Source organism: Elephas maximus, chromosome 27 (assembly GCF_024166365.1).
Source record: "Elephas maximus indicus isolate mEleMax1 chromosome 27, mEleMax1 primary haplotype, whole genome shotgun sequence".
Classification (NCBI taxonomy): domain Eukaryota; kingdom Metazoa; phylum Chordata; class Mammalia; order Proboscidea; family Elephantidae; genus Elephas; species Elephas maximus.
The window spans coordinates 19,988,378-20,000,114 of NC_064845.1; positions in this window are offsets into that span (position 1 = coordinate 19,988,378).

The following is an 11,737-nucleotide window of genomic DNA, read 5'->3' on the forward strand; positions in this document are numbered from 1 at the left end:
AGGTCCTGAAAGCTTAACTCCATCTACGTTATTAAGGTCAACTTTACTTTGAGAAGGCAGCTCTTTCCTAGTTGTATTTTGAATGCCTTCTATACCTGGGAGGCTCATCTTCCAGCCCTATATCAGTGTTCCACTGCTATTCATAACATTTTTACTGGCTAATTATTTTCAGATGCAGACCACCAGTTCCTTCTTCCTAGTCTTAGTCTAGAAACTCAGTTGAAACCTGTCTGCCATGGGTGACCCTGCTGGTATTTGAATACTGGTGGCATAGGTTCCAGCATCACAGCAACATGCAAGCCCCCACAGTACAACAAACTGACAGACACTGATAAGTGATACATGGTAGACATCCAATAAATATGGAATGAATGAATGTATGACTGGAATATGAAAGAGAATAATGGAATAATAGAGAAAATTATTAATGGTGGTTGTCTCTGGGGGTGGAATTATGGGAGATTTCAACTTTCAAACTCATGTTTTCCTATAAAGTTTTGAATTTTGTACAATAAATATATATTACTTTTGTAACACTTTATATATAAAGATTAAATAGAAATATAGCAAAAAGTAACTTTCTCTGAATGATAGGTTTTTAGTAAATCTTTTAAGATTTGTTTTCCACTTAAAATACAATAAAAATTTATCAGTTTTAAAATTCATTTAAAAGAGGAAGAGAAAAGAAAAACAACTTTCATTTTCAGTTGTGGGGGTTTGCACGTATACAGAAGAGAACACAAGAAGGGTAAAAGCCCACCTCATCCATGTTATTTATACTCAAATGTGAATCTTCATGAAAAAATAAGAAGGTTAGACAAGTACGGGGCTTAAATCACATTACATTTGTTAGAGATAATGTGCACGTTGGAGCTTTTACACTGAAGAGGCTTAAATAACTTAGAAGCGAAAACAGATTTATTAGATTTCTTTGGAACTCAGGAATTCGTGCTTTATTCTTACTGTGACAGTATGGTACATAAATCTTTTGAAACACCAACATTGTACAAAGGTTTGAAATAAATCCTTGGAAAGTCAAGTTTTGATCTCAACTGTCTTTGCCAGAAAATAGTGATAAAAACAAATTCCCCTGGTAATGAAACAGGAAACCACAGGGCCAGGAGTATCACAATATGAAGTAAGGAACAATTTTTTTCAAGCTATCAAGTGTCTATTTTGAGATGTGTAATTAATAGGGGGCCCTGGTGGTACAGTGGTTAAGTGTTTGGCTGCTAACCAAGAGGTTGGCAGTTCGAATCCACCAGCCACTCCTTGGAAACCCCATGGGGCAGTTCTACTCTGTCTTATAGGTTTGCTATGAGTCACAATTGACTCAGTGGCAATGGGGAGTTGGGTTGGAATTAACAGAGAGAGCTTCAGGTTAAAATTTCATGAAGAATGTGGTCCTCCAGTAGGGTCCTTTCAAATTTGATAGAATTTAGCTTTGGGTTTGCCTATCAATTTAGGTAAAGTGGGGGAAACTTTAAGCCTTTTTGGTTAGGTGACTGGCAAACAGGCTTATGCTTCTTGGTTCTTCGGAAATAATATTTTCAGATCTCTTAAGTGTACTGTAAATATTTTGATCAGGTTGCTGTAGTAATCCATGAGCAAAGACGGACTTTAGGAGGCATATAGAAGTTGCTTTCTGAGTGATACAGTTATTACTGTCAATCCGAAGAATAAAATACAGAAAACATTTTCCAAGCATTGTTGTTATTTGCTATGGAGTCAGTTCCAACTCATGAAGACCCCATTTGTGCAGAGCAGAATTACTCCATAGGGTGTGTTGCAGAGAAGAACTGCTCCACAGGGTTTTCAAGGCTGTGACCTTTCAGAAACAGATCGCCAGGTATGTGTTTGGAGGTACCCCTGGGTGGGTCAAACTGTCAACCTTCTGGCTAGTGTTAATTGTTTGCACCACCCCAGGACTGGATATAATTTGGTATGAGTGTGTGAGAAAGGGGATTTCATTTAGAGATAACTGGTGAGAAAGTGTTATGCTCCTTGCTTGAGCTAATCTGCCACTCTCATTGTTTTCAACTGCTTAAGGAATTGCAAGCATGAACCCTTATCTTTTTTTTTTTTTATTAACTTTTATTGAGCTTCAAGTGAACGTTTACAAATCAAGTCAAACTGTCACATATAAGTTTATATACACCTTACTCCGTACTCCCACTTGCTCTCCCCCTAATGAGTCAGCCCTTCCAGTCTCTCGTGACAATTTTGCCAGCTTCCAACTTTCTCTATCCTCCCATCCCCCCTCCAGACAGGAGATGCCAACACAGTCTCAAGTGTCCGCCTGATACAAATAGCTCACTCTTCATCAGCATCTCTCTCCTACCCACTGTCCAGTCCCTTTCATGTCTGATGAGTTGTCTTCGCGAATGGTTCCTGTCCTGGACCAACAGAAGGTTTGGGGACCATGACTGCTGGGATTCCTCTAGTCTCGGTCAGACCATTAAGTATGGTCTTTTTATGAGAATTTGGGGTCTGCATCCCACTGATCTCCTGCTCCCTCAGGGTTTCTCTGTTGTGCTCCTTGTCAGGGCAGTCATCGATTGTGGCCGGGCACCAACTAGTTCTTCTGGTCTCAGGATGATGTAGGTCTCTGGTTCATGTGGCCCTTTCTGTCTCTTGGGCTCTTAGTTATCGTGTGACCTTGGTGTTCTTCATTCTCCTTGGATCCAGGTGGGTTGAGACCAATTGATGCATCTTAGATGGCCGCTTGTTAGCATTTAAGACCCCAGACGCCACATTTCAAAGTGGGATGCAGAATGTTTTCATAATAGAGTTTATTATGGCAATTGACTTAGAAGTCCCCTTAAACCATAGTCCCCAAACCCCGACCCTTGCTCCACTGACCTTTGAAGCATTCAGTTTATCTTGGAAACTTCTTTGTTCTTGGTCCAGTCCAGTTGAGCTGACCTTCCATGTATTGAGTATTGTCCTTCCCTTCACCTAAAGTAGTTCTTATCTACTAACTAATCAGTAAAAAACCCTCTCCCACCCTCTCTCCCTCCCCCCCTCATAACCACAAAAGTATGTGTTCTCAGTTTATACTATTTCTCAAGATCTTATAATAGTGGTCTTATACAATATTTGTCCTTTTGCCTCTGACCAATTTCGCTCAGCATAATGCCTTCCAGGTTCCTCCATGTTATGAAATGTTTGACAGATTCGTCACTGTTCTTTATCGATGCGTAGTATTCCATTGTGTGAATATACCACAATTTATTTAACCATTGATCCGTTGATGGACACCTTGGTTGCTTCCAGCTTTTTGCTATTGTAAACAGAGCTGCAATAAACATGGGTGTGCATATATCTGTTTGTGTGAAGGCTCTTATTTCTCTAGGGTATATTCCGAGGAGTGGGATTTCTGGATTGTATGGTAGTTCTATTTCTAACTGTTTAGGATGGTAGTTCTATTTCTAACTGTTTAGGATAACGCCAGATAGATTTCCAAAGTGGTTGTACCATTTTACATTAGCACCAGCAGTGTATAAGAGTTCCAATCTCTCCGCAGCCTCTCCAACATTTATTATTTTGTGTTTTTTGGATTAATGCCAGCCTTGTTGGAGTGAGATGGAATCTCATCGTAGTTTTAATTTGCATTTCTGTAATGGCTAATGATCGAGAGCATTTTCTCATGTATCTGTTAGCTGCCTGAATATCTTCTTTAGTGAAGTGTGTGTTCATATCCTTTGCCCACTTCTTGATTGGGTTGTTTGTCTTTTTGTGGTTGAGTTTTGACAGAATCATATAGATTTTAGAGATCAGGCGCTGGTAGGAGATGTCATAGCTGAAAAATTTTTCCCAGTCTGTAGGTGGACTTTTTACTCTTTTGGTGAAGTCTTTAGATGAGCATAGGTGTTTGATTTTTAGGAGCTCCCAGTTATCTGATTTCTCTTCATCATTTTTGGTAATGTTTTGTATTCTGTTTATGCCTTGTATTAGGGCTCCTAACGTTGTCCCTATTTTTTCTTCCATGATCTTTATCATTTTAGTCTTTATGTTTAGGTCTTTGATCCACGTGGAGTTAGTTTTTGTGCATGGTGTGAGGTATGGGTCCTGTTTCATTTTTTTGCAAATGGATATCCAGTTATGCCAGCACCATTTGTTAAAAAGACTATCTTTTCCCAAATTAACTGACACTGGGTCTTTGTCAAATATCAGCTGCTCCTATGTGGATGGATTTATATCTGTGTTCTCAATTCTGTTCCATTGGTCTATGTGGCTGTTGTTGTACCAATACCTGGCTGTTTTGACTATTCTGGCTGTATAATAGCTTCTGAAATCAGGTAGAGTGAGGTCTCCCACTTTCTTCTTCTTTTTCAGTAATGCTTTGCTTATCCGAGGCTTCTTTCCCTTCCATATGAAGTTGGTGATTTGTTTTTCCATCACATTAAAAAATGACATTGGAATTTGGATCGGAAGTGCATTGTATGTATAGATGGCTTTTGGTAGAATAGACATTTTTACTATGTTAAGTCTTCCTATCCATGAGCAGGGTATGTTTTTCTACTTAAGTAGGTCCTTTTTAGTTTCTTGTAGTAGTATTTTGTAGTTTTCTTTGTATAGGTCTTTTATATCTTTGGTAAGATTTATTCCTAAGTATTTTATCTTCTTGGTGGCTACTGTGAATGGTATTGATTTGGTGATTTCCTTTTCGATGTTCTTTTTGTTGATGTAGAGGAATCGAAGTGATTTTTGTATGTTTATCTCATAACCTGAGACTCTGCCAAACTCTTCTATTAGTTTCAGTAGTTTTCTGGAGGATTCCTTAGTGTTTTCTGTGTATAAGATCATGTCATCTACAAATAGAGATACTTTTACTTCCTCCTTGCCAATCCGGATGCCCTTTATTTCTTTGTCTAGCCTAATTGCTCTGGCTAGGACCTCTAGCATAATGTTGAATAAGAGCGGTGATAAAGGGCATCCTTGTCTGGTTCTCCTTCTCAAAGGAAATGCTTTCAGGCTCTCTCCATTTAGAGTGATGTTGGCTGTTGGCTTTGTATAGATGCCCTTTATTATGTTGAGGAATTTTCCTTCAATTCCTATTTTGGTAAGAGTTTTTATCATAAATGGGTGTTGGACTTTGTCAAATGCCTTTTCTGCATCAATTGATAAGATCATGTGGTTTTTGTCTTTTGTTTTATTTATATGGTGGATTACATTAATGGTTTTTCTAATATTAAACCAGCCTTGCATACCTGGTATAAATCCCACTTGGTCATGGTGGATTAATTTTTTGATATGTTGTTGAATTCTATTGGCTAGAATTTTGTTGAGGATTTTTGCATCTATGTTCATGAGGGATATAGGTCTGTAATTTTCTTTTTTTGTGATGTCTTTACCTGGTTTTGGTATCAGGGAAATGGTGGCTTCGTAGAATGAGTTAGGTAGTATTCTGTCATTTTCTATGCTTTGAAATACCTTTAGTACTAGTGGTGTTAACTCTTCTCTGAAAGTTTGGTAGAACTCTGCAGTAAAGCCATCCGGGCCAGGGCTTTTTTTTGTTGGGAGTTTTTTGATTACCGTTTCAATCTCTTTTTTTGTTATGGGTCTATTTAGTTGTTCTACCTCTGATTGTGTTAGTTTAGGTAGGTAGTGTTTTTCCAGGAATTCATCCATTTCTTCTAGGTTTGCAAATTTGTTAGAGTACAATTTTTCGTAATAATCTGATACGATTCTTTTAATTTCATTTGGGTCTGTTGTGATGTGGCCCATCTCGTTTCTTATTCGGGTTATTTGTTTCCTTTCCTGTATTTCTTCAGTCAGTCTGGCCAATGATTTATCAATTTTGTTAATTTTTTCAAAGAACCAGCTTTTGGCTTTGTTAATTCTTTCAATTGTTTTTCCGTTCTCTAATTCATTTAGTTCAGCTCTAATTTTTCTTATTTGTTTTCTTCTGGTGCCTGATGGATTCTTTTGTTGCTCACTTTCTATTTGTTCAAGTTGTAGGGACAGTTCTCTGATTTTGGCTCTTTCTTCTTTTTGTATGTGTGCATTTTTCGATATAAATTGGCCTCTGAGCACTGCTTTTGCTGTGTCCCAGAGGTTTTGATAGGAAGTATTTTCATTCTCGCTGCATTCTATGAATTTCCTTATTCCCTCCTTGATGTCTTCTATAACCCAGTCTTTTCTCAGGAGGGTATTGTTCAGTTTCCAAGTATTTGATTTATTTTCCCGAATTTTTCTGTTATTGATTTCCACTTTTATGGCTTTGTGGTCTGAGAAGATGCTTTGTAATATTTCGATGTTTTGGATTCTGCAAAGGTTTGTTTTATGACCTAATATGTGGTCTATTCTAGAGAATGTTACCTGTGCGCTAGAAAAAAAGTATACTTTGCAGCGGTTGGGTGGAGGGTTCTGTATAAGTCAATGAGGTCAGAGTTGGTTGATTGTTGTAATTAGGACTTCCGTGTCTCTATTGAGCTTCTTACTGGATGTCCTGTCCTTCTCCGAAAGTGGTGTGTTGAAGTCTCCTACTATAATTGTGGAGGTGTCTATCTCACTTTTCAGTTCTGTTAAAATTTGATTTATGTATCTTGCAGCCCTGTCATTGGGTGCACAAATATTTAATATGGTTATATCTTCCTGGTCAATTGTCTCTTTTATCATTATGTAGTGTCCTTCTTTATCCTTTGTGGTGGATTTAAGTTTAAAGTCTATTTTGCCAGAAATTAATACTGCTACTCCTGCTCTTTTTTGCTTATTGTTTGCTTGATATATTTTTTTCCATCCTTTGAGTTTTAGTTTGTTTGTGTCTCTAAGTCTAAGGTGTGTCTCTTGTAGGCAGCATACAGACGGATCGTGTTTCTTTATGCAGTTTGAGACTCTCTGTCTCTTTATTGGTGTATTTAGTCCATTTACATTCAGCGTAATTATAGATAAGTATTCTTTATGTGTTTAGTGTTGTCATTTTGATGCCTTTTTATGTGTGTTGTTGACAATTTCATTTTTCCACTTACTTTTTTGTGCTTAGACGTTTTTCTTTGTAAATTGTGAGATCCTCATTTTCATAGTATTTGACTTTATGTTTGCTGAGTTGTTACGTTTTTCTTGGTTTTTATTTTGAGTTATGGAGTTGTTATACCTCTTTGTGGTTACCTTAATATTTACCCCTATTTTTCTAAGTAAAAACCTAACTTGTGTTGTCCTATATCGCCTTGTATCCCTCTCCATATGGCAGTTCTATGCCACCTGTATTTAGTCGCTCTTTTTGATTATTGTGATCTTTTACATATTGACTTCAATGATTCCCTGTTTTGAGCATTTTTTTTTTAATTAATCTTAATTTGTTTTTGTGATTTCCCTATTTGAGTTGATATCAGGATGTTCTGTTCTGTGACCTTGTGTTGTGCTGGTATCTGATATTATTGGTTTTCTGACGAAACAATATCCTTTAGTATTTCTTGTAGCTTTGGTTTGGTTTTTGCAAATTCTCTAAGCTTGTGTTTATCTGTAAATATCTTAATTTCGCCTTCATATTTCAGAGAGAGTTTTGCTGGATATATGATCCTTGGCTGGCAGTTTTTCTCCTTCAGTGCTCTTTATATGTCATCCCATTGCCTTCTTGCCTGCATGGTTTCTGCTGAGTAGTCTGAATTTATTCTTATTGATTCTCCCTTGTAGGAGACCTTTCTTTTATCCCTGGCTGCTTTTAAAATTTTCTGTTTATCTTTGGTTTTGGCAAGCTTGATGATAATATGTCTTGGTGTTTTTCTTTTTGGATCAATCTTAAATGGGGTTCGATGAGCATCTTGGATAGATATCCTTTCGTCTTTCATGATGTCAGGAAAGTTTTCTGTCAGCAGATCTTCAACTATTCTCTCTGTGTTTTCTGTCCTCCCTCCCTGTTCTGGGACTCCAATCACACGCAAGTTATCCTTCTTGATAGAGTCCCACATGATTCTTAGGGTTTCTTCATTTTTTTTAATTCTTTTATCTGATTTTTTTTTCAGCTATGTTGGTGTTAATTCCCTGGTCCTCCAGATGTCCCAGTCTGCATTCTAATTGCTCGAGTCTGCTCCTCTGACTTCCTATTGCGTTGTCTAATTCTGTAATTTTAGTGTTAATCTTTTGGATTTCTGAATGCTGTCTCTCTATGGATTCTTTCAACTTATTAATTTTTCCACTATGTTCTTGAATAATCTTTTTGAGTTCTTCAACTGTTTTATCAGTGTGTTCCTTGGCTTTTTCTCCAGATTGCCTTATTTCATTTCTAAGGTCATTCCTGATGTCTTGAAGCATTCTGTACATTAGTTTTTTATATTCTGTATCTGATAATTCCAGGATTGTATCTTCATTTGGGAAAGATTTTTATTCTTTTGTTTGGGGGGGGGGGTTGTAGAAGCAATCATGGTCTCCTTCTTTATGTGGTTTGATATCGACTGCTGTCTCCAAGCCATCACTAAGATATTGTAGTGATTTATTCTATATTTGCTCACTGAGTCTTATCTTGTTTTGTTTTCTTTCAATATACGTGGATGGGCTACTAGATTGTGCTGTCTTGATTGTTGTAGCCCTTGACTTACTTATGACCTATTACCAGCTGGTTTGGGCTGTTACCAGATATATATGCCTGAGTCCATTCAGTATTCTTGAGTAGAATCTGATTTTGGGTCATCATCAAGTGTGTGATGCACCCTATCACCTATCCACCTTGAGAAGTAGTGGTGATAGTTGTGTGCACCAGATTCTAGTAGCAGCTTGGGTTCACACTCCGGGGGGGGGGGACAGGATGCTGACAGGCTTCCCCCAAGTGTCAGTGTGGTAGGTATGTCTCTATTCCTAAAGCACCTTAGTGGGTGGGCTCTGCAGCTGTACCTTAGGCCCCCAATGCAAGTACCTCTACAGATTGGTAGGTGTCACCCTCCTTAGACCCCCAAGGTAGGAGGCTAGGTGGTCTGGGGGGAGTTTCAGCCCTCAGTTCCCTGTTGTGGGTCAGTGAGGGCTCTGTTGAATACACAGAGATATCAGACCTGGGAAACTTGTCTTTCCAGTAAATCCGCTAAAAAAAAAATGCAGTCAGATCCCTATCAGGAATGCCTTTGCATTATAATAGCCACCTTGTTCCCTGTAGGGTTGAAAGCCGGAGACTGTGGATCACATATGCTTGGCTGGAGCTGGTTCTGTGTTTTTAGTCCAATTAGGGAAGGATTTTTGGTCCCTGGATTTTTTGTGGTTGCTTCTCTCAGGCAGGAAGAATGTGTTAGGAAAAGGCCAAAAAAAAGGAAAAGAAAAACCGCGGAGCAGTTCTCCCTCTGGCTCAGGAAATTCCAATGTTAATGAAGCCGCCTGGGAAGAGGAGGGGAGGGTTCAGAAAAACAGGAGAGAGTAGCACTCCGGAATATAGACAAAGTTGCTTATCTTGCTTGGGATGACTATTTTACCTGAGATTCCCGAGGGGCGTGTTGCCTATGTGTGCGGGCTGTGTAGAGATTGCCCCCGAGGGTCTGGCCCGCAGAAGCCGTGGTCAGTTCCTTCGCTGCCAGTTCAAAGCTCAACGTCAAGGTTCCCCGGCTGGGATGCTGCACTCCCGGCTACAAAACCAGTCGCTGCCTCCCAGCGACTTCTCCTCCCGCCAGCCACGTCGCCGCGTTGCCGGCACGGACCAGCTGGGCCCCCTCCCGGGGTCAGTTCAGGGGGGTAGGGTTGTGCCCCGTGTTTACACCTTCACAGGATGTCCTGCTCAGCTCCCCTGTGCCCAGTCCAAAGCCCCACGCCAAGGTTCCCTGGCTGGGACGCTGCACTGCCGATTCCAAAACCAGTCACTGGCTCCCAGCGACTTCTCCTCCTGCCAGCTGTGTTGCCGCACCACCCGCACCGACCGGCTGGGCCCCCTCCCGAGGTCAGTTCAGGGGGGTAGGGCTGCACCCCGTGTTTGCGCCGTGACAGGATGTTGTGTTCAGCTCCCCTGAGCCCAGTCCTAAGCCTGGCGCCAAGGTTACCTGACTGGGACGCTGGCTCCAGGCTCCGAAAACAGTCTCTGCTTCCCCGTAGTTGTTCTTTCTCCGTCTCTGTCACTCAGGTCAACTCTTTAAATCTGTGTTTGTTGGTCAGGGTTCATAGATTGTCATGTATATGATCGATTCACTTGTTTTTCCGAGTCTTTGTTGCAAGAGGGATCCGAGGTAGTGTCTACCTAGTCAGCCATCTGGGCCCTCCTATCAGCAATAGAGTTTTAAAATTTGACCAACCCTTATCTTTTTAATGATAACTTTAAAAAGCTAAATGCGAAAATCCTAAGATTCTGCAAAAATCAATGTTCATGTATTTTTTTCCATTTAAAACTTAAATAAAACTATCTCCCTTGTTTTTTCGTGATTCAGTTCCATAGAGATGAAAAATTTCTCAACCTCCTTTCAACCATAGTGCTTCTTCAACATTATTACACACCACCTGGGAATCTTGCTAGAGCAGATTCTGATTCGGGAGGTCTGGAGTGGGCCTGCGATTCTGCATTTCCAAAAAGCTCCCAGGTGACGCTGATGTTGTTGGTCAGTGCTCCACTGTACTTTTTCTTTCCTTCTTCAGATCCAGGATTGTCTTGTACAGCTCTCTCCCCTTAGCAATTTTCCATTAATGCCAACTACCTATGGCACCAGGAATAGTTTATAACTATCATGTTTTCCTCAAGGTGACTTGGGGTTACTTGCAGAGATTTTAGCAATATTAAGATGCATGTTTATAACACTCAAGTCTCTAGAAGTGGTAGAGTGGTAAAAGCATGAGATTGGGAGACCCACACCCTTTGGACATGGACCTGGACTCTGCCATTGACTACCTGTGATACCTTAGGAATGTAACGTCAGTGCTCTGAGCCTCAGTTTCTTCATCTGTAAAATGGTGGAGTTACTGCCTACCTTGCAGTGTGGCTATGGTTTGGAAGATAGTATGTATGGAGTAAATGCTGGCTTTGTTTTTCCCATCTTCTTCTAAATACATCCTGTGATTCTGAATCAGAGGAATAAAAGTTCTACAAGTTCGGAAGTCATCACTAAAAGAGAATTAAAGCATAACAAAAAAAGGATACGCACCCTTCTCTAATTAGCATCTACTTCAGAGCTTATTTAGAGAGAAATCACAATTTTATTGAGTTTTTTAAAAAAAGTTCAAAAAATTTTTGTTACAGTTGGAGCTAGAAGTTACTTTATGAAATATGGCAGAGTTAAGTTTGGCCCAATTATGAAAATCAAGCTGTATTAGTTTATTGCTGCATAACAATATTACCAAAAAGCTATGGTTTAAAACAACACACATTTATTATCTCCCAGTTTCTGTGGGCCAGGAGTCTGGGCACAGCTTAAGTGATTCCTCTATAAGAATGCAATCAAGTTGTTGGACAGGGCTGAGCTCTCGTCTGAAGATTTGTCTGAGGAAGGATCTACTTCTAAGCTCACGTGTTTGTAGGTAGAATTCAGTTCCTTGAAGACATAATACAGAGGGATACAATTTCTTGCTGGGTGTTAGCTGGGGGTCAGTCTCAGTTCCTAGGGGCCACTCTCAGTTCTTTGTCACATGGGCCACTTGCTTCATCATCAGCCAAAAAGGGAGAGAGTCTCCGTTCAAGATGGAGGCTACAATCCTATGTAATCTGATCATGGATATGACATTCCATAGCTATTGGCTAAAAGCAGGTTACAGGTTCTTCCCTCACTGAAGGGTAGGAGATTATTCAAAGGCATGAATATTTGGAGGTAGAGATCATGGAGGCCTCTGTAGGGTCTGT